At 47.9% G+C, this 24,082-nt stretch overlaps 1 long non-coding RNA gene across 2 annotated transcripts in view; it reads right to left on the bottom strand.

Moving 5' to 3' along the window:
- The window catches only part of LOC124512622 (uncharacterized), a 91,194-nt gene that overhangs the window by 17,606 nt on the left and 49,506 nt on the right, over positions 1 to 24,082 (bottom strand). For both annotated transcript variants that reach the window (XR_006962168.1, XR_006962169.1), the window contains exon 3: positions 1,268 to 1,559. This is a non-coding gene — a long non-coding RNA (uncharacterized LOC124512622). The remainder of the gene's footprint in view (positions 1 to 1,267; positions 1,560 to 24,082) is intronic.

Raw genomic sequence — 24,082 nt, 5'->3', positions numbered from 1 at the left:
ATCTCCAAGAGATGACTAATTTCTCTAACGGCTACCTATTGGACACCTACCAAGGCTGGCACTGATATAGACACAAGAGGAGCAGTGGTGAGCAAAGTAAGATAAGCCCCTGCTTTCGGGGAGCTTGTCCCCCAGCGTGGAGGGGCCACTGGGGCTGCTGACAACAATCCAAATATGTGCACAAGGCTTTATGGTCTTTGGCATTCCTCAGTAGCCACATGTATGCTGAGGTCCAGGCAGGGAAGCCACCAATTCCCTCACTGGAACCTGTGAGTCAGGTCCCCCTCTGGAGGGACACATGCTCGATCCAATTGATAGAGGATTTCCACACATAAAATGTCACTAAAGATAAGCTCACAATCCAAAATTACAAAACTCACAAGGAAATAATACACTATGAGAGAATGATGGCAGATATAAGAGATGATAAGTTCAGATCCCCAAGAAATTCAGGTAAAGAGACTATAGGCACAACCCCGTGAATATCCTAAAATCTACTCAATTGTACTCTTTAAAAAGGTGAATTTCACGGCATGTGAATTATATCTCAATAAAGCTGTTATTCAAGAAAAAGGCCACAGTGTGGAGACTATCATATACATAGGTTTAAAATGACTAAAATCACATTATCTTCCTGTGGGGATTATTTAAGAATTAGAGAAAATGTATAATTGGCACAAAATAAGCACCCAGTAAGTAGTATCAGTTATGATTATTCAGTGCTTATGAATTTATCCTCATTTCCACATTTCCTAAGCTCCTTATCATCTATCAAAATGTACCTGTGCAGTGTCCCCATTCTTTTAGAGCCTTAGCACCACATTCTCTCAATTCTAAGACACCAACAATTGTAACACGTGCCATCAATTCCATAAAACTTTTCTTAACTAAAGCAATATATCAAATGAACTTATCTCTTCTAAGTTGCATTCTAATTCTGGAAATATTAAGATGAGAAAAACACATTTAAATTTATAGTACTTGATAAAGTTATTTGTGGTAATGTGATAATGGATGCCACTGAGCAGCTGACATAATGTTTTTTGGCTCTAAATCCTACATCATCGAAAGGCTGGCAGCCAGAGGCTGGCAATGTTAGAGGCTGGAGCATGAGATGAGTGTCACGGCCGTGATGTTTGTCCCCAAGGCAGTGGAGCCCACAGGCCTGAAGCAGAAAGGGAGACAACTCAACAAGGGAAATTGTTTTTGTAGCACGTAGGCTGCATTGGCTCAGTCTTCATCTTCCTATCAAGGACGTGATACTTACTCAGTGTTTGGTGTCATCGCCTACATGGGGCCTCTCCTGCCTCCTGGGTCTCAGTTTCCCAAGCTATACGACTCTATTAAGGAACAGGACTCTATTTTCCAATGGACCACAACAAGTAGAGGCTTATTCGGCTCAAAGCTCAGCAGGATTGAGTTCTCTTTCTTCCTCACCCCTCTTTGTTCTTCCCCGTGAGAGGGGATAAAGTCTTCAACAGAGAGTATTGTGGCCAAGGACAGTGCCCAATCTGAAGGTTTCAAGGATCCACTACTGGCCAGGACCACAAAGCTGGGACCTGTAAGGAGGGAAGAAGGGAAAAGAAGTAAAGGGGCAGGGAGACAAGGAAAGAAAGGATTTGCAGGTGCCCATACATGGCTGATTTTGACCACCCCGAAAGATCATATAATGGTGGTGATTTAACAATGGGATTTAATGATGCATAAAATGCTATCACAGAAGTAAATGTGAAATTCAACCTCCCTTCACCCACGATGATGGAGCAAGAAACCTTGGGTCATCAAGACAAAGGGTCTCATATATATGCCAATGTCTCTTAAACTTTGGCATATACGTGAATCACCTGAGGAGCTTGTCAAAAGGCAGATTCCGATTGAGGAGGTCTGGGGTGGCACCTGAGATTCTGCATTCCTAACGAGTGCCCAGGTGATGCCAATGCTACTGGTCTCTGAACCATACTTTAGTTGGCCAATATTCTACCATATTGGACTGGACCAATATTCATTCATTCAGTCAGTTATTCAACAAATACTTGTTGAGCACCTACTACAGGCCACACAATGAATATTCCAAGTGCTGGAGATACCAAATAGGAAAGACCAAACAGAACATAGAGCTTACATTCTAAATGACAATATGGGATTGAATTAATGACGGAAGCTTGTGTGTGGTGCAATGTAGCAATGAAGATGTAACAAAACCACATTTCTCATGTGACAATTTATCTTGCCAACCCAAACTCTAATCTTTGTTCATTGAAGGAGAGGGCAGGAAGCGGTGGGAGAAGAGAGGGGATCCTGGCCACTCAGGAGTGTTTCTTTTTTTTTTTTTTTTTTTTTTAAATTTTTTTTTTTAACATTTTATTTATTTTTGAGACAGGGAGAGACAGAGCATGAACAGGGGAGGGTCAGAGAGAGGGAGACACAGAATCTGAAACAGGCTCCAGGCTCTGAGCTGTCAGCACAGAGCCCGACGCGGGGCTCGAACCCACGGACCGCGAGATCATGATCTGAGCCGAAGTCGGCCACTTAACCAACTGAGCCACCCAGGCGCCCCTCAGGAGTGTTTCTTAAACTCTCTGGTCTTCAGGTTCTTTTAAAGAGGAGCTTACACTAACTTTACACTATCATCGTGAGGCACTTGATATATGGCGACTGCTACCATTTTATTATTACCGGCCAAAGTGTGAAAATGCAGCTGCTGGAGTCTGTGTCTCCCCTGCACCCCCACCTGGAGTTCTCCATCCTCCCCCACCACGCTTGCCTCCTGGAGCCACAAGGCTACCCTGATGAGCTGTGCAGCTTACTGTGAAATGCGTTGCATTTTCTCCCCAGCTGCCTCCTGATTGCAGTATTTACTTTTAATCTCCTGTGCCTCAATGCCCGATAAAAACTTTGTCACATTAGATGGTGACAGATGGGGGAAAGAAGGGGGGTAGCCCTGCGAGGGAGCATCGGGGGCTGCGCAACAATCCTTCACCACGCCAATTACGTCCTTCTGTGCTCCCCGGCATGGGCACCCATGTCAACGCAGAGGGAAATGGAAAAGCATAAATAAAGACAAAACCAGGCTCGGCGAGGCTTTAATCTGCAGAATAACATTTCTCATTTGTGTGAAATATCACTGGATCCTCTCCCTATGCTCCGGGAGGCACACATGATTGCACACGCACACACCCTGAGGGAGACAGGGGTTCCCAGCCCCCTGTGGGGAGTGTTAACTATGTGCCACAAGGCTTGGAGCTGGGTTAACCCATCCCATGTTCCCAACTGGGCTGTCAGGAATGCTTGCTCCTTCCAGTAGGCATTCGAGGGGAAGAAGGGAGACAGAAACTGGCAGAGAGGGGAACGTAAATGGTTAAGAAATTATCAGGCTGGTGATCAGAATCGGTTCTGCTTTCACAATAGTGGGATGATTCTTTCATAATAGTACCTGTGATGGTGCTTAACACTTTCCAAACCTCTTCTTTCACAGGTAAACTTCTTGATCCTCAACAATGCTGTGAAGCAATTAAAAACACACCCTCCTAAGTTTCCAAAACATGTCTGTTTTCTCTCTCTCTCTCTCTCTCTGTGTGTGGAGGTGTGGACTAACTTCCTGGTTGCCCTAGGGCTGGGGGTGAGAAACGGAGGGTTCCTCCTGGGCCCCTCTTTGTTCTCCAGAACCTGGTGTGTGCGTGAGAAGGGAGAGACAGAGACAGAGACAGAGATGACAGCCCGGCTGACTATTTAGCTAGAAGACAAGACCTCAAGTAAATTGGGGTGACTCCATAATATTATTCTTAATGAACTACATATTTCTATGTTTAACAAAACTACCCACAGTTTCCTCTCATGTAGGCTCAAGTTTTCTCAGACAATCCTTTTCTTGCCTTCCTAAGATCCTGAGTTCAAAGGCCCCTCCAGGATTGGGACTTGAGTCCACACGTATGGGGTCCACATGGAGATTCCAGATAAACAACACCCATGCGGTGTTTCTCAAAGTGTGACCGGGAGACGTGCGACACAAGAAGCTGGGGTACTTGCTCAAAATTCAGGTTCCTGCGGCTTCTGTGAGAAGCGTTCCTCTTTCTCAATGGTGGTCTTCCCACCAAAGTCCAAGAACTGGGTCCCACTGGTTCCCGTTTTTCTGGCTTGAGTCCTGTGCTGCCCAGAACCAGCCGTATGGCCGGAGGTGGGGGCAGGGCTGGAACCCTCTGTCAGGCGAGACAACTGGACAAGGGTGTTTTCCAAGAGAAACTGACAGCCATGAGAGACAGATTTTGAGTCCACAAAGGAAGCTTTTTCCACAACGACAGCTGACCAGTATCTGATAAGCTCTGTGCTAAGGAGTGAGCTCCTGGTTCCTGGGAGTCCTCGAGCAGACACCGGCTGACCAGGAATCAGGTTTGCTGCAGGGAGCTAAGGAGCTGGAATAAATGAGGGCCCTGCACTAGTCCTGTATGGCTGCTGTAACCAGTGACCACAAGCTTTGTGGCGTCGAACAACACGGACATATTATTTTACAGTTCCGTAGGTTAGAGATCTAACGTGAGATGCACTAGCCTAAAATCCAGGTGTCAGCAGACTGTGGTCCTTTCTGGAGGCTCCGGGGAGGATCTGCTCCTCGCTTTCCCCCTTATTGAGGCCACTTGCATCCCTTGACCTGTGGTCCCCTCCCTCCATCTTCAAAGACGGCATGGCCAGCTGAGTCCATTCCCCGTCACCTCTCTCTGACCTTCTCTTCTGCCTCCGGCTTCCACGTGGAAGGATCCCTGTGATCATATTGGGCCATTCTGGATAATCCAGGACAATCTTCCTATTTTAAGGTCAGCGACCTTCATTTCATCTACAGCTTTAGTTCCGCTTTGCAACGTACTGCAACAGAGTCCCAGGTTCAGGGGATGAGGATGGGGACATCTTTGAGGGGCGTTATTGTGCTTACCCTCGGACCTCCACTCCCTTCCTGGCCAGGGATTCAGTGGTCCTATAACTGATTGGATCACTGGGTCTTTTCGAGCAGGGCAGAGCCTGCGACCCAACCGGGTACAACAGTAACACCCTTCAGATGTGCCCCCCGGCCCCCCAGAGCACAGCACATGTGATTGTTTGCTTTGAAACCAGAAGGCAGGTTACACAGTAATTACCTCTTTGTCTATTAGCAGCAATTACACTCAAGTCAGTAGGAGGTCCAGAATGACTGTGGACGTGAGCTCTTTCTCAGGAAATGCTATTAAGGGTAACTAAAAAGTTGTTACACAGCACTTGAAATTATAGTGTCCCCTGCCTGAAAAGATCCCTGCCATCTCCCAGAGAGGGAAGAGAGAGTGAGGCAGCAGGTGGGTCGTGGGGAAGAGCCTTCTCCCCCTGAATCCTCATGATCCCTTGAAAGTTGGAACGATCTGGGCCTTGGTAGTGCCCAAAGGTGGCAATCTGTAAGAATAGCTATTCGTTGCTCCTTCCTGGGTGACAGGCATAGAACTGGGGCTTTATGCACCCCAGAGCCAAGTTCCTGAGTGACGCTCACTGCTCAGGGCCTTCCAAGGCTGAGAGGAACACCGAATCCGTGTTTCAAGGATGGAGGTGCTGAGGCCTCCAGGGATGGGGCTAAGCGGTCCAAGTGGGAGTTGGGAAAGGTGTTCTGGCCTCAGCCTGCCAGAACCATCCCACGCCAGCCTCATGTCCTTGGCAAATGCACGCACGGAGTGAGAAACAGCACTGAGCAGGGGAACTGCCAGAGAGAAGCTTGTTTCTAAAGCATGCAGTTTGGAGAAGAGGGAGGCTGGCTGGTGGCCGCAGCCAGGGTGTGGAGGGGCTTCGCCTCTTATGTTTAAGAGTTTACTCTGTCGTCATCAGGAACCAGTGAAGGGATGGGTAGGGACATGGTTTTACTCTTTAGACAGATCTTTCTGTTGGCTGTATAGATAAGGGGCCAGCAAACTTTTCTGGGAAAGGACTAGATAGTAAATATTTTAGGCTTTGCCGGCCATCTGCTCTCTGTCACAATTACGGAACTCTACTGTTGTGTAAAAACAGCCAAGACCCGATGTAACTGAAGGAGCATGGCTCTGTTCTGATAAAACTTTATTTACAAAAGCAGGCTGTGGGCCAGATTTTCCCCACAGGCCATGGTTTGTCAACCCCTGGTCTAGATGATGGATTTGAAGAGCATGTGTATTCTATGTTCCTGTAACTCATGTGGATTCCCATCCGTTGCTCTTTTATTCATTGGCGTATTTAAATGGATCATTGGACTGGTGCAAATGACAATTAACAGTGATAGCAATTTATCATATTAATATAAGTTTTATAGTTTGCAGAGTTCTTTCATATAAGCTATTTCACATGATCTGTCCATAATGTGGGCACATAAAGACTCAGAGATGTTAAGTGACTTGCTCAGAGTTGCACAGCTCATAAGCAGTTTGTTTCTGTTTAAGAGCAGTTTTGCCAAGGGTAGCATATCCCAGCTCCATGTTTTCCTTTCATTAGTAAGAAAATGTGACACTTGATTGAGCAGTTCATTCTTTGGAGATGTCGTAGGATGGCAGGAAGTCCTACCCAGTTTCTAAATTCCAGAAAGCAGACTAGAGAGCAAGGGTGGGTCTCAGGCATGGGGCTGGGCTACACAGTGGGGAAGGTCTTCGGGATTGTGGCTACGCCTCCTCTCTCTCTCTCTCTCTGCACCAAGCCAAGAGGATGATTGCTCTCAGGAGGATGACAGCTGTATCCAGAAATTCAGCTCCTGGAACGTGGCTTCAGAAAGATGATGTTGATTGACATGGGCCAGGCTAAAGGAATATGGAGTCGAATAAACATACAGAGGAGGGGGTTGCAAACCATTTCCTGGAGTGGCAGGAAGCCTGGCATTTCAGGCCCAAATTCAAGACAATTAATATTAAATGAATCCCCTTTCTCCTGCCCCTCCGCATGTTAGGAACCCAGTTCATGATAATGGCTCTTTGTGTATGAGGGGTAAGTGTTGGTTATTCCAGTGACCAGGTTTCCACATTGGCATTTCGTGGGTGTGTCCAGGGAGACTGGCGTCCAAAAACACACAGGGTAACCCTGCACAACAAAGACTGTCTCCTATCCCATGTGAATTTTGGACATTCCACTGGATATCCATGTACGTGAAAAACCTGATTTGAGTGATCTGAGTCTGGACCTAACAGTGTCTTACATGTAACATATAAAGCAATTTTTTGCAAAGTTTTAATATCACCAAATTTTCCAGCAGTTCATTTCTTGTGTATCAAGGTGAAACTAGACTTTGTTTTGTTCAGGACCTTGCCAAGAATTGCTCACCGTTTCAGAAAATGAAATCACAAAATGGGGACACCACTCATAGCATTTTGCTTGTCTGGAAGGATGTATCTGTCTGTATTTGAAGCTGTCAAATTCACAGTGAATCTACAAATAGGTGCAAGCATCCAACTTCTTTTTAAAACTTTTAGCTCATATTTTGAAATACGTATGGACTCAAAATAAGCTGCAAAAATAGTACAGAGAAGTGTCATATACCCATCACCCAGCCTCCCCCAATGGAAACATCTTACCTAACTATATAGTTCATTATCAAAATCAGAAAACTGATTGGCACGATATGATTAGACTGTAGACCTGACTCAGATATCTCCAACTGACTCTTCCTTTATGTTGGCTTATGCCATTGATTAGGTTAAAATATAAATGGTTTTGTTATAAATTATTTGGATTTTATTTTTCTTTATATTATACCTAAAGTCACTTTATTTTTTACATAAGTCACATATTTTTTTACATAAATGACTTTTATTTCTTCCTTACATTACACTTGGACTCATGATGTTATAGTTTAATTATACATTTAAGTAGGTTATATTATTTATGGATTTCCTGTTAGAGTGGTAAAGGAAGCAGTAAAATATTTGGTAGAAGACAGGGGTAGGGGGTGAAGAACTTATCGGGTCAATGTCAAAACTGGCACCCTAACCATCCCCGTGCTCTTGCCTTACGCTGCTGGGTCCCTGCTTGGGTGGTAGGCATCTTTGTCCAAAAGTATTTTAAGACCTTTGCTTCTACCTTTTTTTTTTTTTTTAACGTGTATTTATTTTTGAGACAGAGAGACAGCGAGCAGGGGAGGGACAGAGACAGAGGGAGACACAGAACCTGAAGCAGGCTCCAGGCTCTGAGCTGTCAGCACAGAGCCCAATGTGGGGCTTGAACTCATGAACCGTGAGATCATGATTTGAGCCAAAGTCAGCCGCTTAACTGACTGAGCCACCCACGTGCCCCTGCCACTCCCTTTCTGCCTAAGTCAGCTCAGGCTGCTGGAAAAAATACCATAGGTTGGGTGGCTTAAATGACAGATATTTATTTCTCACAGTTCTGGAAGCTGGAAGTCCAAATTCCGGGTGCTGGTTCAGGTTCCGATGAGGGCCCTCTTCCTGGCCTCCTCACTGTGTCTTCACGTGGAGACAAGCAAGAGCTCGGGTTTCTTCCTTTTCTTATAAGGACACTAATCCCATTATGGGGCCTCACTCTCATGATCTCATCTCAACCTAATTAATTACCCCTAGAGGCCCCGCCTCCAAATACCATCATACTGGGGATTAGGGCTTCAACATATGAGTTTGGGGAGGGACAAAAACATTCAGTCCATAGCACATTCATACCTTGGTTTAACCTGTTCAGGAAGCAGGAAAGCCACATTAATTGTAAGACAACGTGGCAGGTCTTGTGGAGAACACAGAAACGGATGAAGTATGGCTGCTGTCCTCCAGGAATTCACATCCTTGCTGGCATGTGCAAAGACCTGCTCCCTCCCATCCTCAGAATCCGGAGATCAAAATGCAGTAGCATTACCAGCAACGGGTGGCACTTCTCTGCCTCTCTTCTCCACCCATTGTTGGCCAAAGTCCATTCTGGAGGTTTCTGGGAGTTCCTAGTAGGTATGTCTTATGGTCTCATCAACAAGCCCTCTAGCCAGCAGGGAACGCCTTTCCGCTCCCCCCCCTCCCCCCGGGCCTGATACATCCTGGGTACTGTGGAAACACTCACCCTCACATCACTGCCCCTGTGGCTGCTAGGAGGACGCCACATGGGCATAGAACCCACCTTTACAGAGCTGGTGTTGGTTGCAGGCAACACCCAGGCCTCCAAAGCACCCTTCCTGCACCAGGAGCTCCCACAACTGCTATTGCCGACACATCCTGCACCAGAGGTCCCTTCCTGCTGTGGGTGCTGCTGACACACTGCCCTGGGGACTCCCATGTGCTGGAGCCCCCACCCCCACCCCCCACCCCCCGCTCCACAGAGGAGGAGGAAGAATTCCCTTCTTAGCTTCCACCCAGCCCACCCGACCCCCAACAGTGCTGGCCCGAGCTCCCAGTCATTCAAGGAGATTTGGAGTAAAAACAGCTAGAGTCAGAACACCTGCTTTCAGGTCCCAGCTCTGGTATTTACTCTGTGACCTTGGGCAAGAAACTTAAGTTCTGAGCCTCAGTTTACATGTGAGCAACACAAAGTAAGACAATAATAACTATCTCATAGGTTTCTTAAAAAGACGAATACCAGTCAGACTTCAACAAGCACTACTCTAAGAGATTTCATTCAACCGCTATCATCATCCCCTTTTCACAGATGGGGAAACTAAGGCACCCAGTAACTAACTTCAACTGCCAGAGGCCACATAGCTAATAAATGGCACAGCCAGGCCTCGTAGCTCCAGAGGACACGTGCTTAACCTCTGTGCCACATTGGCCCTCACAGGGAGCCCTGTTCTAAGTGCCTTGCTTGAAAGAACTCACTTCATCCTCACATAATCCTAGGACCTAAGAACTCTTAGTATACCCATTTTACAGAGGCAGCAAATGAGGCAAAGAGAGAGTAAGCAAGGAGGACGTGTGAGACAGTGCACTTCAAGTGTGTGGCACTAATCACGTTAGCTTACTGTTCCCAGAATTGGAATATGCGAGTGTGGTTAGTACGTCAGGAGTGACTTGGAACACCATCAAGTTTTCATTTATTGACATTTTTCAGGGTCCCATGGAGTCAAAATGCCTTTGTGTGAAGCCCAGTCTTCACCAAGTGCTGCCAGGAGCATGACCTTTTTGAAATTCCATTTCCACATCAATTATGTAGGTAAAGCAATGCCTTGCTGCTCAAAGTGTGGTCTGTGGACCAGCGATGGCATCACCTGAAAGCTGGAGGGAGATGAAGAATCTCACTCCTCAGAACTGCTGAGTGGGTTGCCTTTTAGTTTTCTCTTTGCTGTGCAGAAGCTTTTTATCTTGATGAGGTCCCGTAGTTCAGTTTGCTTTTATTTCCCTTGCCTTCGGAGGCATGTCAGGTGAGAAGAACGACCCAGCAATAGCACTACTAGGAATTTATCCAAAGGACACAGGAGTGCTGATTCATGGGGGCACCTGCACCCCAATGTTTATGGCAGTGCTTTCAACAACAGCCAAAGTATGGAAAGAGTCCAAATGTCCATCAAGTGATGAATGGATAAAGAAGATGTGGTTTATGTGAACAATGGAATACTACTTGGCAACGAGAAAGAATGAAATCCTGCCATTTGCAATGACATGGATGGAACTGGAGGGTATTATGCTAAGTGAAGTAAGTCAGTCAGAGAAAGACAGATATCATAGGTTTTCACTCATATGTGGAAGTTGAGAAACTTAACAGAATACCATGGGGGAAGGGAAAGAAAATAAAATAATTACAAACAGAGAGGGGGGCAAACCATAAGAGCCTCTTAAATACAGCGAACAAACTAAGGGTTGATGAGGGGGTGGGGGAGAGGGGAAAATGGGTGATGGGCATGGAGGAGGGCACTTGTTGGGATGAGCACCGGGTGTTGTATGTAAGTGATGAATCACAGGAATCTACTCCCGAAGTCAAGAGCACACTGTATACACTGTATATAAAAGAACCGCTAATTGGGCAACTTATTTTACCAAGAGTCCCGGGGATTCGTGTGCATTGTCACACTAGTCCCATTGCGCTTAGGAGGGTGGTGATAATGATGAACCTCAAATATTTAGATGGGGTACCAGATGCTTAACAGAAAATAATAACTGACTTTTTCTATGCACTCACCATGTGCTAAACCCTTAACGTGTTATCCCATATAATTTGTATAATGTCTTATGAGATGGTTTTTATGATCTCTTTTTTTTGCAAATTAGGAAACCAAGGCACAGGAAGGTTATGTGGTTGGAACAAAGTGATAGGTAGAAACAGGTGCCTCCTGAGTCTGCAATATCAACCACAAGTCTGGATGTTTCCAAAGCATTGTCATTAGGTCTCCTAATAATGCTGCCATGAATGTAATAATAATCCCTTCTACTAATTGAATCCCTTCTAGGTGTCAGAGAGTGGGCTCTGTGCATTACACATGTTATCTATGTCTCAACAGTCCTAAGAAGAAACAATTTCTATCCCTACCATAAAACCAAACCACAGAGACCAGAGAGGTTAAGTAACTTGCCCACAGTTGCATAGCCCGAAAGTGGTTGAGTCAGGTTTCCAATCAAGCAGTCCCACTTCAAAGCCCAGGGACTCCAGCCACACATCACGCTGTCTCAACTGCCCTTCCCATTTCAGATTGTGTTTTCATCATAATCTCCTAAGATCTGCCCCCACACCCAGGCAACAGGGTCCCTTATCCCTCACGCTGTGACTCTTCTCTAGCCGTGCTCTTCCCTCTGGGACAAGGAGTCCTGGAGCCAAGCCCGTGCCCCTCAGTAGACCATATTCTGCATCCTCCTAATTCCTGGTCACTTGGAATTCTGCCTAAGTGGCTTCCTGTGTCTATATGGGCCCCCTTCGTGGGTCCACGCCCGGGGCGGGGGGGGTCGAGCTACCACCGTGCTCACGCTGGCCTGCTGCAAGGTCAAGAGGCAGCTGTGTGGCACAGAGGGTCACAGCGCCGGGCGGAGGCTGGGATGTCCTGTGGGAAAAGGAGTGGGAGAGCCACAGGTTGGGGACCGCCCACCGTCCACTCTTGTTCCAGCCCACGCAGGTGAGGGGTGGGCCTCGTCTTAGCTTGGCCTCCAGGTGTGCCTGCTTCTAGCTCTATCTACACTTTGGTCTGAAGTTCCTGGTTTAGGAGCACTTGAACTTAAATTCCTCTTGGCCACCACCCCCAGGGCCCACACCAGGTGCTCTGCCCTCTGTAAGCACGTCGAGCCAACAAGGAGCCAGCCGAGGGGTCTTGTTGATTTAGCTCGGCTTCAATCCCAGCAGATGGGCCAATGGGCAGAGACCCACTGAGGCCTGTTGTCAGACCTCCGGGGGGCCCTGCCTAGGCGGGAGTGGGGTGGGGGGGACAGCTTGTCAGGACGCATGAACAATGCGGGGGGGGGCGGGCATCGGGTGGGGGGGGCGCTCAGAAAGATTATCTCATAGTTCAAACTCGTTAATGAAAGAAATAAATTAACCAAGCTCATTTTTCAGGGAATTCTTGTGTAAACTGGAAATTTTCCAGTCTGTGAGCCCTGTGCCAGGGCCTCCCATAAATCAGAGCAAGCAGGCTGTCTGCGTGGCAGACGGGGAACGGGCCGAGGGGGAGAGCAGCCAAACGGAGGGGAAGCAAGTCGCTGGCCGGGCAGCTGGGCCGGGAGGACCATGCTCTCGGGGCGCCTTCTCCCTCCACAAAGCACCAGGAAAGGAAAAAGGGAAAGAAAGAGCAGCATGCCCCCAACCTGGGAGAGGCCCCCGAAACAGGTCATTTTTTAATTGAATACGATATTAATTACCGCGTGCACCATTAACGGTTTGTGGGATTTGACTAATTAATGTAATAGTTTTTGAGTCACGCTCATTAAATATGAAAATTACGCTGGTGAAAGGTATTGGTTTCATTATTAATCTTGTATGGACAGGATGGGGGCAGGGGCCGGCAGAAGGGACGGACCCCTGCCTGTGTCTTCTGGCCAGGAAGAGCTGTATTGGGGTTCGGCAGTTGAGGGGAGCGTGCGAAAGGGCGGGGTTAGAGGAGGAAGTGAAGAGGGGTCTGAGGGAACGTGGCAAGTAAACTCATCGGGCATAAGCCAGTGCGACCACCAGGACTCTGGACACCAGCTGTCCAATTTCCTTTCTATCCTGGACCTGTCCCGGTGGGAACTCTCTTAGATTCATCATTCATTCATTCATTCATTCATTCATGCACACTGCAGCAGGCACTCGTGACTGGCTATCTGATACAACGCCTATCTGTAGCCCCTCATTCCTAGCCTGACGCCACCTCTGAGGCTGACAAAAAGGGAAACACATAGATTCCCAACCTCCTTTGCAGCTAAGAATGGTCATGTGACACCGTTGTGCCAATAAGATTTAGGGGGCAAGACTGAGAAGACAGTTACTGCTAATGGTACTGTGGCAGCTGTTTGTAGAACATGAGGGGAAAGCCAAGGGTTGTGCAAAATGCTGATGCTGTGGAGACACTGAAACTCCCTCCTTCCCATCATCTCCCAGACTCCTTGATTTGGGGGGATGGGGATAACCCTTTATGTCTCTAAAACACGGAAAGTTGTTTTTTCTTTTATTTGCATCTAAAAGCATCCCCCCCCCCCCAGGGCACATGAGTGGCTCAGTTGGTTAAGCATCCCAACTCTTGCTCAGGTCCTGATCTCACAGGTTTGTGAGTTCAAGCCCCGCCTCAGGCTCTGTGCTGACAGCTCAGAGCCTGGAGCCTGCTTCAGATTCTGTGTCTCCCTCTCTCTCTGCCCCTCCCTCCTCCACTCATGTTCTGTCTGTCTCTCTCTCAAAAATAAAACATTTCAAAAAAATAAAAAATAAAAGGGTCCCTAATAAACACACATGATAAAGGCATTAAGCCAGGTGCTGTGAGAAATTCATACAAGCTTACAATTTAGTCACAGGGAAACAGCAAAAAGCTGGAAAATTTTAAAACACCTACCATCTAAGGCAGCCAATGCTAAGTACCAGCCGGGTGGCTTCCAAGGGTTGCTCTTCAGCTGGGGGAGTCCCATAGAGGCTTATGGTTACAGCTGGGGAGCATCCTGACCCACTGGTGCCCGTGACATTGCTGTTCTCAAATATTTCGATCATCACCCATGGATACAGCAGCCTGAGGTGTTCAAAGAAAGATCCACGGGGTTGTCCAGGAAGGCTTTGTGGTCACAGGGGTGGAGGGGGGTGGGGGAGTAGCTGACTTGAGATTAATAGGATGGACGGGATTTCCAAAGGCAGAAATGGGAGAGGGGAGGAGAGGAAGTATCTCCGTGGGTAGGTAAGGAAGTGGCAGCAAGCCAGGCCCAGGGGTGAGAACGGGAAGGTCTGTTTCCAGAGATTAAAAGTAGCCCCAGTAGGTTACAGCGGAGGGAAGAGAGTGGGGTCCCTGCTGTTTTCCCTGCTGCGCCCCCTCCCTACCTGTGTGGGTAGGCTGCATTATTGTGATTAAGTTACAGAAACGCCAGTGGTTAAAGACAACCTTGGGCACAGGGTGACTGATAAACTGTGTTCTTCCTGCTTAGCACAGGATTTAACACAAAAATAACCGGCACTCAATAAATATTAATGGGATAATCAGGCAGAAATCAGGGTAGTAGAAATAAAAACAATTACCATTTAATGAGAACCTGCTATGTGCCAAGCCACTGTTTTAGCTACTTTATGTGTGTTGTTTCCTTTGATTTAACCAGAGATTTGAGTTCCAAATTTAACTGTGTCCTCCCTAACTCTGTAGTCTCAAGCAAGTTTGTTGACCCCTTCGAACATCAGTTCCCTCAATAGCAAAATGGTGAGAATAACACCCAATCAATATATTTACTGTGGTGAGTAATAATACTACCACCGAGAATAGTGATATTTATTGAGCATGTGCTGTATGTCTGATACTGTGCTCAGTGGCCACTGTGCTCAGTGGCATGTGCTCAGTGGGCATTTATTGCCCACTATCTCATTTATTCCTTATGATAGGCCTATGAGGTAGGCCTAATCTGCCTATTATAGACAAATAACATCAGGCTCAGAGAGGTTAAGTAACTTGTCCAAGGCCACACAGCTGGTCACAGGAGAGTGCCAGAAAAGCTGATTCGTGCAGTGGGTGCTGTGGGGAGATACAAGGAAAGAGAAGACGTGGTTCCTTTCCCTGAAATGCTTAGCAGGTGGCCAGCGAACCTCAAAGGTAGCAGCAGCCAACAAACAGGGTCAACAACCTGGAGGGCCAGCTGTACAGTGCCTCAGAGGACATGGCCAGGGAATGATGGGCCACCCCTGGGTGGGGCAGGCGCAGAACTCAAGCCAGGCAGGACCGGAACAGGCCTAGAGCAGTGCCGTCTGCAACACCTGCTCCACTCCCTCTTTCCCACAGCCGCACTGAACTGCCAGGGCATCAACTCCTTCCCCAGTGAATGTTAGTTGTGCTCTGGGCTGCGGGTGCCTGAAAAAAACCCTGAACTTACAGTGGCTGTGTTCATTTCCTGTGACTGCGGTCACAAACTACCACAAGCTTAGTGGCTTACAGTAGCAGTCCCAAATGGATCTTATCACACTAGACTCAAGGTGTCACAAGGCCATGTTGCTGTCTGAAGGTTCTAGAAGACAGCCCATTTCTTGCCTTTTTCAGCTGCTAGAGGCTGCCTGCATTCCCCGAGCACATTCCTTGGAAGGTCTCACGGCCCCTTTCTTACCCTCTTTAAAGCCGGCAACGGCCAGTCACGTCTTTATCACATAGAATCACTCTGACACTCACTCTTCTGCCTCTCTTCTACAGTTTAAGGAACCTGGTGATTACCGATGGCTAATTTTATGTGCCAGCTTGACCAGGCTATGATGCCCATTCTTTGGTCAAACACCAGTGTAGATGTTGCTGGGAAGTACTTTTTAGATGTGATTAACATTTAAATCAATAGACTGAGTAAAGCAGATTACTCTCCATAATGTGGGTGGGCCGCATCCAATCAGTTGAAGGCATTAAGAGCAAAGACTGAGATTTCTCAAAGAAGCAGCAAATTCTGCCTCAAGATCACAACGTGGAGCCCTGCCTGAGTTTATAGCCTGCAGATTCTGCATTCAAGACTGCAGTATCTACTTTTCCCAGAATTTCCAGCCAACTGGCCTACTCAATACATTTCAAACTTGTCAGCACCCACAGTCCCATGAGCCAGTTCCATATATATATATATATATATATATATATATATATATATATATAGTTCTGTTTCTCTGAAGAATACTGACTGACACAATTACATTGGGTCCACCCAGATAATCCACAATAATCTCCCCATTTTAAAGTCAGCGATTAGCAGCCTTAATTCCACCTGCTACCTTTAGTCCCTATTGTTATGTGATTTAGCACATTCACAGGTTCTGGGGATTAAGACACAAACCTATTTGGGGTGGGGGGCATTATTCTGCCTATGGTAACAACATAAAGAAATAGAGGCTTATTCTCCTACCATAATAAGGAGCCTGGAGGTGAGACTTGGGGCTTGGGGGCAGTGCTTCATGATTCAGTCTCCTCATATCCTTCAACATATTGCTCTTGATCCTAAAGGTTGGCACCTCATGCCCACAAAATGGCTGCCTTGGCTCCCAACATTATATCCTAATACCACCGTGCCAAGCAGGAAAGAAGAGAATAGGCAGAAAAGCCCTTCCTTTTAATACAACAAGACAACACACCTTCCTTGGAGCTTTCTAAAAATTTCTCTTGTGTGCACCTGTGGGACCTGAGTTACATGGCCACCCTAGCTGGAAAAGACGCTGGGAGTGTGGGTATGTGGCTTTCTGTCCTGCTTTGGGTAGCCAGATGGCAACGTCTGCCACACACGTTCACACAGCTTTGCTGGGAAGAGCTGGGACTGAACACACTCCTGCCTCAGGCTGGGGGCCACTCCTGTCCTCCCTGGTCCTGCTGAAAGAAGCAGGTCCTCTGCACAAAGCAGGGCAGCCTTGAGATAGAAGCGTGGCTCTCACTACCGTTTGAACTTGGGCACTGCCTTACCCGTGAAGAGGGGCTGCTCTGAGGATGAATAAAATTAAGCTGCAACTTACCTGCAACTGTCAGAGAAAGTTACTTTTCCACGGAAATCTCGGCCTCAGTGGTGTTGGAGAGGAGTCGCAGGGGGAGACAGGAGACCCAGCCCTGGGGCTCCAGCCCCACATCCCAGAACCCTCCACCCTGCAAGCTCTTTATTGGTGCTATTGATTATTCTAGTTAATTAATCAGTGTTTGCTGAGTGAAGGAGAGAGACCCATTTGGGCCAAATACTCTTTCAAGCTGCCAGCGGGCCTGGAGCAGGGCAGGGGGATCACAGTAGCAACACGGAAGGCAAAGCTCCCTCTGAGGAAAATCAAAGTCCCCTTCACTCTGGGCTCTCTCCTCCCAAGCACCGTGAAGGGAGCTGGGGACAAGGGCCTGTTAGCCACAGTGAGTGACTGCCGGCCCTGGGGAGGGGGCCGTGCCAGCTCCATTATGTTTATGGCCCTAGCTTGGCGGCTATGGCTCTGGGCTTGCTCCCTGGGTGAGCTCCGGGTGGCTGTGTGCCAGGTGGGGGGCTGTCGGAGGCAGTGTCTGTAGGGGGGATGAGGGGAGAGAGGAGGGAGGAGAGAGGAGAGGGAGCAGGGCAGTGGGAGTGCATAAAAACTAAGCCCTGGCTGCAAGACTGCTTGTTTCATTTTAGAGAAAGGATTAAGGATTATTTTAAAGAAAGGAAGCTGTTGGAACAGAAGTAGAGGGGGAAACAGTACAATAGAAAGAGGGACAGGGGAAGACCGGAGGGACAGGATAGGAGACCAGGAAGTAACAAGGCTGGCCATGGCATAAGGAGGGGCAGCGAGCCTCAGAGGTGGGGGAACTCGCGCAGATCTCCAAGAGCGGCTTTAGCCTTGGCCTCTCTGACCCCAAAGGGCAAGCTCTTGCACCAGGCCACAGGCCGTGGAGGTGGGAGTTAAGGACGGGGTTTCTGGGGACCTGAAACAAAGCAGGTCACACTGACTGGCTCATACTGAGGGAAAGGGGCCCAGGCAGAAAACCTGACTGGGCGGGGGTGGGGGGGGGTACTTGGTGCCCTGTTCTCTGATCATGTGGCAGCCCATGTCGTGTCTTGGGGAACTGGGCTGCCTCCCCTGCATCCCTGAGTTGTGGCATTGCCTAGAGGCTAAGCGTTAACCTCTTCCTTAAATCCTAATGCCTCAATTTCCTCTTACAGAAAATAAGGGTAATAATGGTTTTCATCTTACAGAGTTGCTCTGAGTATCCCACAAGGTGATGTATGTAAAGTGCTTAGAACCAGTGTCAGTGCTCCATGAGCGTTAGCTGTTCGATAATTCTTTACTAACAAAATCCTCATATTGTTGAGGAGGGCCACGTGCCCAGTTTAAATACTACAGTTCCTAGCTTCCCTTGCAGTTGGGACAGCCCATAGAAAAAGTCATTGTGTGGGGTTTCCAGGAAATCTCTTGAAAAGGGGCTGACTCTTCTCGAAAACTCATCCTTTCCCCCCTTCTTTAAGCCAGAAAGGTGGGCATGATGATCTGAGCTGCAGCAGCCATTCTGCAGCCCTGAGGTCCCTTGAGGATGGAAACCATGCTCTAAGGGTGGTGGAGCAGAAAGTTAAGGGAGCCAAGGACATTGACCACATCCAGGGGCTGGACCTCCTATCTCCACGAGCTCTTTGCCTGAGAGAAAAATAAACCCCTTACTTGTTTAACAACTGCTGCTTCAGGTTTCTGCTGATTACTGCCGAACAAACCCTACCTGACATGGATAAAAAAGTTAAATGGATTCCAGGAGAGTTAGAGACATGTGTACTATTAGATCCAAATCAGGTGACTGAGGAAGGTGCGGTATGGTGGGGGCACGTTTGAGGGATGTCAAGTAACCTGACGGGTCCCATGACCTGCCCCCTGGACTAGATTGTCTGTGAATCCAAGTCAGGTAGTGATTGTCTTAGTACTGTTCTCATCAAAGCAATGAGGACAAAGACCTTCTAGAAACCAGGGAAGCATGTGGGCTCCTGGACATCGACATCCCATTGTCAGGAAGGGCAGGAAGTCCCCAGAAGATGCGTTTATCAGCATAAGGTCACACGGGCAGACACTGACGTCAGTCATCTGCCTGGCTCAATTCATGCTTCTGAGGATGGCAGATGTTTCTGGGCCACACAGGAACCCTCCAGAAAGCCTCAAAAGATCACTATCGGGTTGGGATGGGGTTGAAGGAGGGCCCCGGGATGACTCCTAGCTGCAGTTCTCCTCTGAGTCCGTGTCCAGCTGGGGCTCCAGGCCGGGAAGGAATAATGACCCTTGGGCTGCGGCCACCTTGCCAGGGCAGTTCAGAGCAAGATCGGGGTTCTTGGCTCCTCCTGTGCTGGCCCTTCAGTTGGATAGTGGCTGCTTCTTGCAGGCAATGAGGAAGGACTATTTTCTTCTCGGGAGCAGAAGTGGGCTGCTTCCTGCGTGGTTCTCCCAATCCCAGCTCTTTGAAATGGATGCGCGAAGAAGGAGCCAAGAGGCTGTTCCCTGCGAGGACTCGAGGACTCGACGGAGGTGCACTGAGAAGCTGCCACGCCCAGGTGTTTGAAGGAAGGACACTGGTTAGAAAGAAGGTAGCACTGAGGTTCCTACTGATGGGCTGGGGCCTGAGGCCGAGGGGTAAGGAGAGGCGAACCCTGGGTGGTGGGCAGCAGGTCTCGCCTCCAGACCAGACACCGAGACTGGAGGCTCCAGCTCCGGGTGAGCGTGCGCGGAGGCTTGGCGGGCCTTCGGCTTCCATTGTGTTCTGCAGATCTCTGGTCTATGCCCACGCGTTCTCATCAGTGAGTTTCTTCGTTGACGTTGAGTCAAGGGTGCTTGCAGATCCAGAAAAAGTCTCCGATTCTCAAGTGGAGCTCCGGAGCTAAGGGGAGAGTGGGAACCCACCCCACAGAACCTGGGGCCCTCGGGATAAGGAATTCGCCTACGAGAGCAAAACAACGACGGTGCATGCCTGCAGAGAGCGCCGAGGAGGGATCAACACCAAGGAGGCTCAGGATACAGCTCTAGACCAAACTTTGTCACAGGTATAGGATTGGGGGGAGGGGACACAGAGGGGTCAATGCCCAGAGGAGCCCCTGTGAGGCTATTTTTACACAGAAGAGCAACCTGCGAACTGTGAGAGCAGCTGTGACCTGTAGGGTGGCTCCAGCCGCATGCAGCACAGTCAAGGTTTGCCTCCTCACCAACACATGCTCCCCAAGTCTTTCACTCATTCATTTAGTCCTTCCTTTATTCAGTCCACAGTATCTTTGCTGCGCTGGGCACATAATAAATATTTCACTTTAAGCCATATCTGTTGTTTCCTCCAGTGCTCAATTCTAGATTCACTGTCTGCCTCCTATTGCTGGGAGACCCTTCTTCGGCTCGTTGGGGATCGCTGATTTTCTACTCAGGGATCTGAATGCGGAAGGCCCAAGGGCAGCAAAGAACTAGTTAGAGCTGGCCATCCACCTGGCTTCAAAGTCACAGATGCCACCCTGCCCTGGCCACCAAATCGTCATTGCATAAGAGGTCCATTTCTGCCATTTTTGTACAGGGTCCCAGAATTTCTGCTACACTGTCAGGATCTACTCAACAGTCTAAAGTTGATCCAGTGCTGTTAAGAGTCTTCATTCATTTAATATGTATTTTTTAAGTGCTACTCTCATACCAAGCACTTTACTGCCTGTAGCTTTCCCTCCTGGGACACAAGCACCAGAAAGCCCACAAGAATGGCTGTACTCCTAAGACATACACACACAGGCAAGGTCTGCAAAAGAAAAACAGAATGATGGCACCAAGATCAGCATAGGTTCGCATCTCCCTGAACTCTCCCAGAGAAACAGATGGAGGAGCAAGGATAGAAAGACAAAAGATCCATAGGCAACATCTACAACAAAATTGGTGAAGAGAAATCCCATGAATCCCCAAATATGAGTGGGTGAGGCCAAGCCTCCAGCAACAGTAAGTCCTGTGTGGTATGAGCAACCGTGCCCGAGGCAGCAGAGACAAGGCCCAAATACTTCTGCCGGCCATGAGAATTAGACACCCTCCAAGCCACTGGCAGGTGCTGGCCTGAGTGACAGGCCAATGGGAAAAGAGCAGCCAGGCTGGATGTAATCTTGACGGGCTCCAGAATGCCGGTGAGGGCGTGCTGGCGGGGTCTGGACCCGGAATGCCGGTGAGGGCGTGCTGGCGGGGTCTGAACCTCATAACTGTTGAAACTAACACATGGGAGCTCCGTTCCAGATCAGAACCCCACACAGAGGAACCGCTGGTTGGATACTTTCAACTGAGGAGGCCTGGGACAGTAGGGGCAAAGGAGAAAGAAAATCTAGAATCCTGTGCTGGCCAGTGTGGGAGCCCCTAGCCACATGTGGCTTCTGGCACTGAAGCTAATTAAAATTAAATTTTAATATTCAATTATTTTCTGGTATTCATCACATCCCAAATTCTTGATGCATGTGGCTAGTGATTTCCCATTGTATGGCTACTGTATTGGACAGTGTAGCCACAGAACTTATCCATCACCCTAGAGAGTTCTATAGGACAATGCTGGAGGTAAAGGTGTGGGAGGGAAGCAAAGAGCTCGGAAAGAAAACGGTCATGTTTTTTATCATTTTGATAAAACAATAACAGACGAGATCTTGAACAGAAAGCTAGAAAGCTCTCTTGCCTGTGTCCCCTTCCTAATAGTACAGGACACAAATCTCCCTTAAACAAGAGCCAAGAGGAAAGGATTAGAGTCACGACGGCAAAAGGCCAAGTCATTTACAAAGGAGAGAAAATCGAATTGTCATCAGACTTTCAACAGAAATGCTTTGTGCCCCCCCCCCATATAAAGAATAGATCAGTATATTAAAGCAACTCCAGGAAAGTAAAAGTAACTGAAGGATGTTATATCCATACAAACTTATAGCCAAGTACAGAAGTTGCAGACAAACTTGTGAACTGTCATGAAATCCCCATGAACCCCTCCTAAAGACTACCAAAAATGGACTAAGACAATTAAAATGATTGGAGCAACACTGACCAAGACTACAGAGGAGCATTAGAAATGTAAATGTAAGGCCACCTGGGTGGCTCAGTTGGTTAAGCATCCAACTTCGGCTCGGGTCATGATCTCACAGTTCATGGGTTTGAGCCTCGCATCGGGCTCTGTGCTGACAGCTCGGAGCCTGGAGCCTGCTTCAGATTCTGTGTCTCCCTCTCTCTCTGCCCCTCCCCTGCTCATGCTCTGTCTCTCTCTGTCTCTCAAAAATAAATGTAAGAAAAAAAATTTTTGAAACGTAAATGTATTTAATACATAAACATATATATTTAATATAGAAATGTATTTTTATGTTTATATGAATATACACATACACACAGACATATATATATATAATTCCAATTATATATATATATAATTCCAATTATATATATATATAATTCCAATTATATATATATATATATATACACACACATATATATATAAAATCCCAATTATGTATATATAATCCCAATTATATATATATATAATCCCCAAAAAGGAGAGAATTTATGAAGAGTTATTTGAAATCCAAAATAGGCTTTCGGATTGCCTGATAGGTGTTAATCAGGAGTAAAAGGTTATTGTAAAGAATGAATAGTGGGACAGTCTGCCTGTCTATATGTGACCTTGGCCATGTAACTTCTCTGATGCTCAATTATCCCAGCTTGGAGATGGGGGGAATAAAACCTTCTTGTCTATCCTATAGGATATGAAGAAGTGGCCAGCATTCCATAAACATCAAATTGTAGTATTCTGAGACCTGGTAAAAACACTCCATTCTAGAGGTGAGGAGCCTGGGGGTGAGGGGTGGCAGGGTTAGCCAAGGTGCGTGAACGCAAGAAGGTGGGGACACAGTGGAGCTACTTAAGTCTTTTGCTTCTCTCTGGAAGAGGTGAGCTGTGGCCTCTCCCTAGGTGCGGGTGGGAAGCAGGAGGTAACCAGATTGCACCAGAAATTCAGGGCCACATGTTAGGGAAGTGAGCCCCCGCCCCCTTCAGGGACCTCTAAGGAAGTGTGTTGCTCTCGAAGAACAGGAAAGAAGGCAACGGGGGCCAGGGAGAGGGAGAGGAGAAAGGCAAAGTTGGAGGGCTGGAGACCAAGCCAGCAGGCTTTACAGCAGAGGCTAGAAAAGCTTGGCTGCAAGGGGAAAAAATCCAACAGAGGGGTAGTCCTTTGTTGAAGGGCATATTTAGGAGTTACAAGGTCAAGTAGCCCCCACAGGGACAGAGGAGCCAATTTAGCTTTGTGCTGATCTCAAAGAGACACCCCTTTTGCTTTCCTAGCAGGAAGGGACAGATGACCCTCATATGCAGTTAGCCACGTCACATTCGTAGAATGCACACCCAAGCCCTCCAGAGAAGGTTGGAAGCTGGGTTCCCACCCTCGGGGACCTGGCATATTCTGGAAACCTCTGGGGCTGAGCTGGTCCCTGACACTTGGTCAAATAAAGTTTGCCCATGGTCCCATCACTACTGCTGTGTCCCTGACTCCCTCTCCAAGGAACCCTGCTCTCCATTTGTCAATTTTAAGTGATAATTTCTATTCAATCTGATACATATTATAAGAATATAAACAAATGCCTCTCCCCCTATCGGCACCATAATCACTTTCTTTTATAGCTATCATTTATTACGGGACGACAGATGGCCAGTTCGCAGAATTCCAAAGAGGCTACCCGCCGGCCAGTCACCTGGGAACACGGGCACATTTACATTTCTCCAAAACAGATGGGAAAGGGAGGGGAGAAGGAGGCAGATTCCTGTCAAAACTTTGGCGCTTTCCAAAATATGTTTCTTTTGCTTCTCCCTCTATCCCTTTGCTTTTCTCACAGATGGCATTCCTGTCCTGTCGCCCCTTCCAAACCTCCTCATACCCCCATTCATCCATTTCCCATCAGTGGCAACTGATACCACCAATATGGCGGCCTTGATAGGTGGAGACTGGTGGGCCCTTGGCAGGCCACCTTCTGGGGATTTTCAGGGCCTGCAGTTCAGTATTCCAGCATCCCCTCCTGGCTTGTTATTTGAGGCTGAAGTAGGAAGCCAGAAGACAGCGAGATGGGAGTCTGCTTCACCGAGGGCAGATGCTGGA

The sequence above is a fragment of the Lynx rufus genome, unplaced genomic scaffold (genome assembly GCF_022079265.1).
Source record: "Lynx rufus isolate CCGP_SWC_20201006 ecotype Redwood Valley unplaced genomic scaffold, mLynRuf1.p SCAF_17, whole genome shotgun sequence".
In the NCBI taxonomy this organism is placed as follows: Eukaryota; Metazoa; Chordata; class Mammalia; order Carnivora; family Felidae; genus Lynx; species Lynx rufus.
The sequence above is the reverse complement of the archived record's forward strand: the minus strand, read 5'-3'. Positions and strand labels throughout refer to the sequence as shown.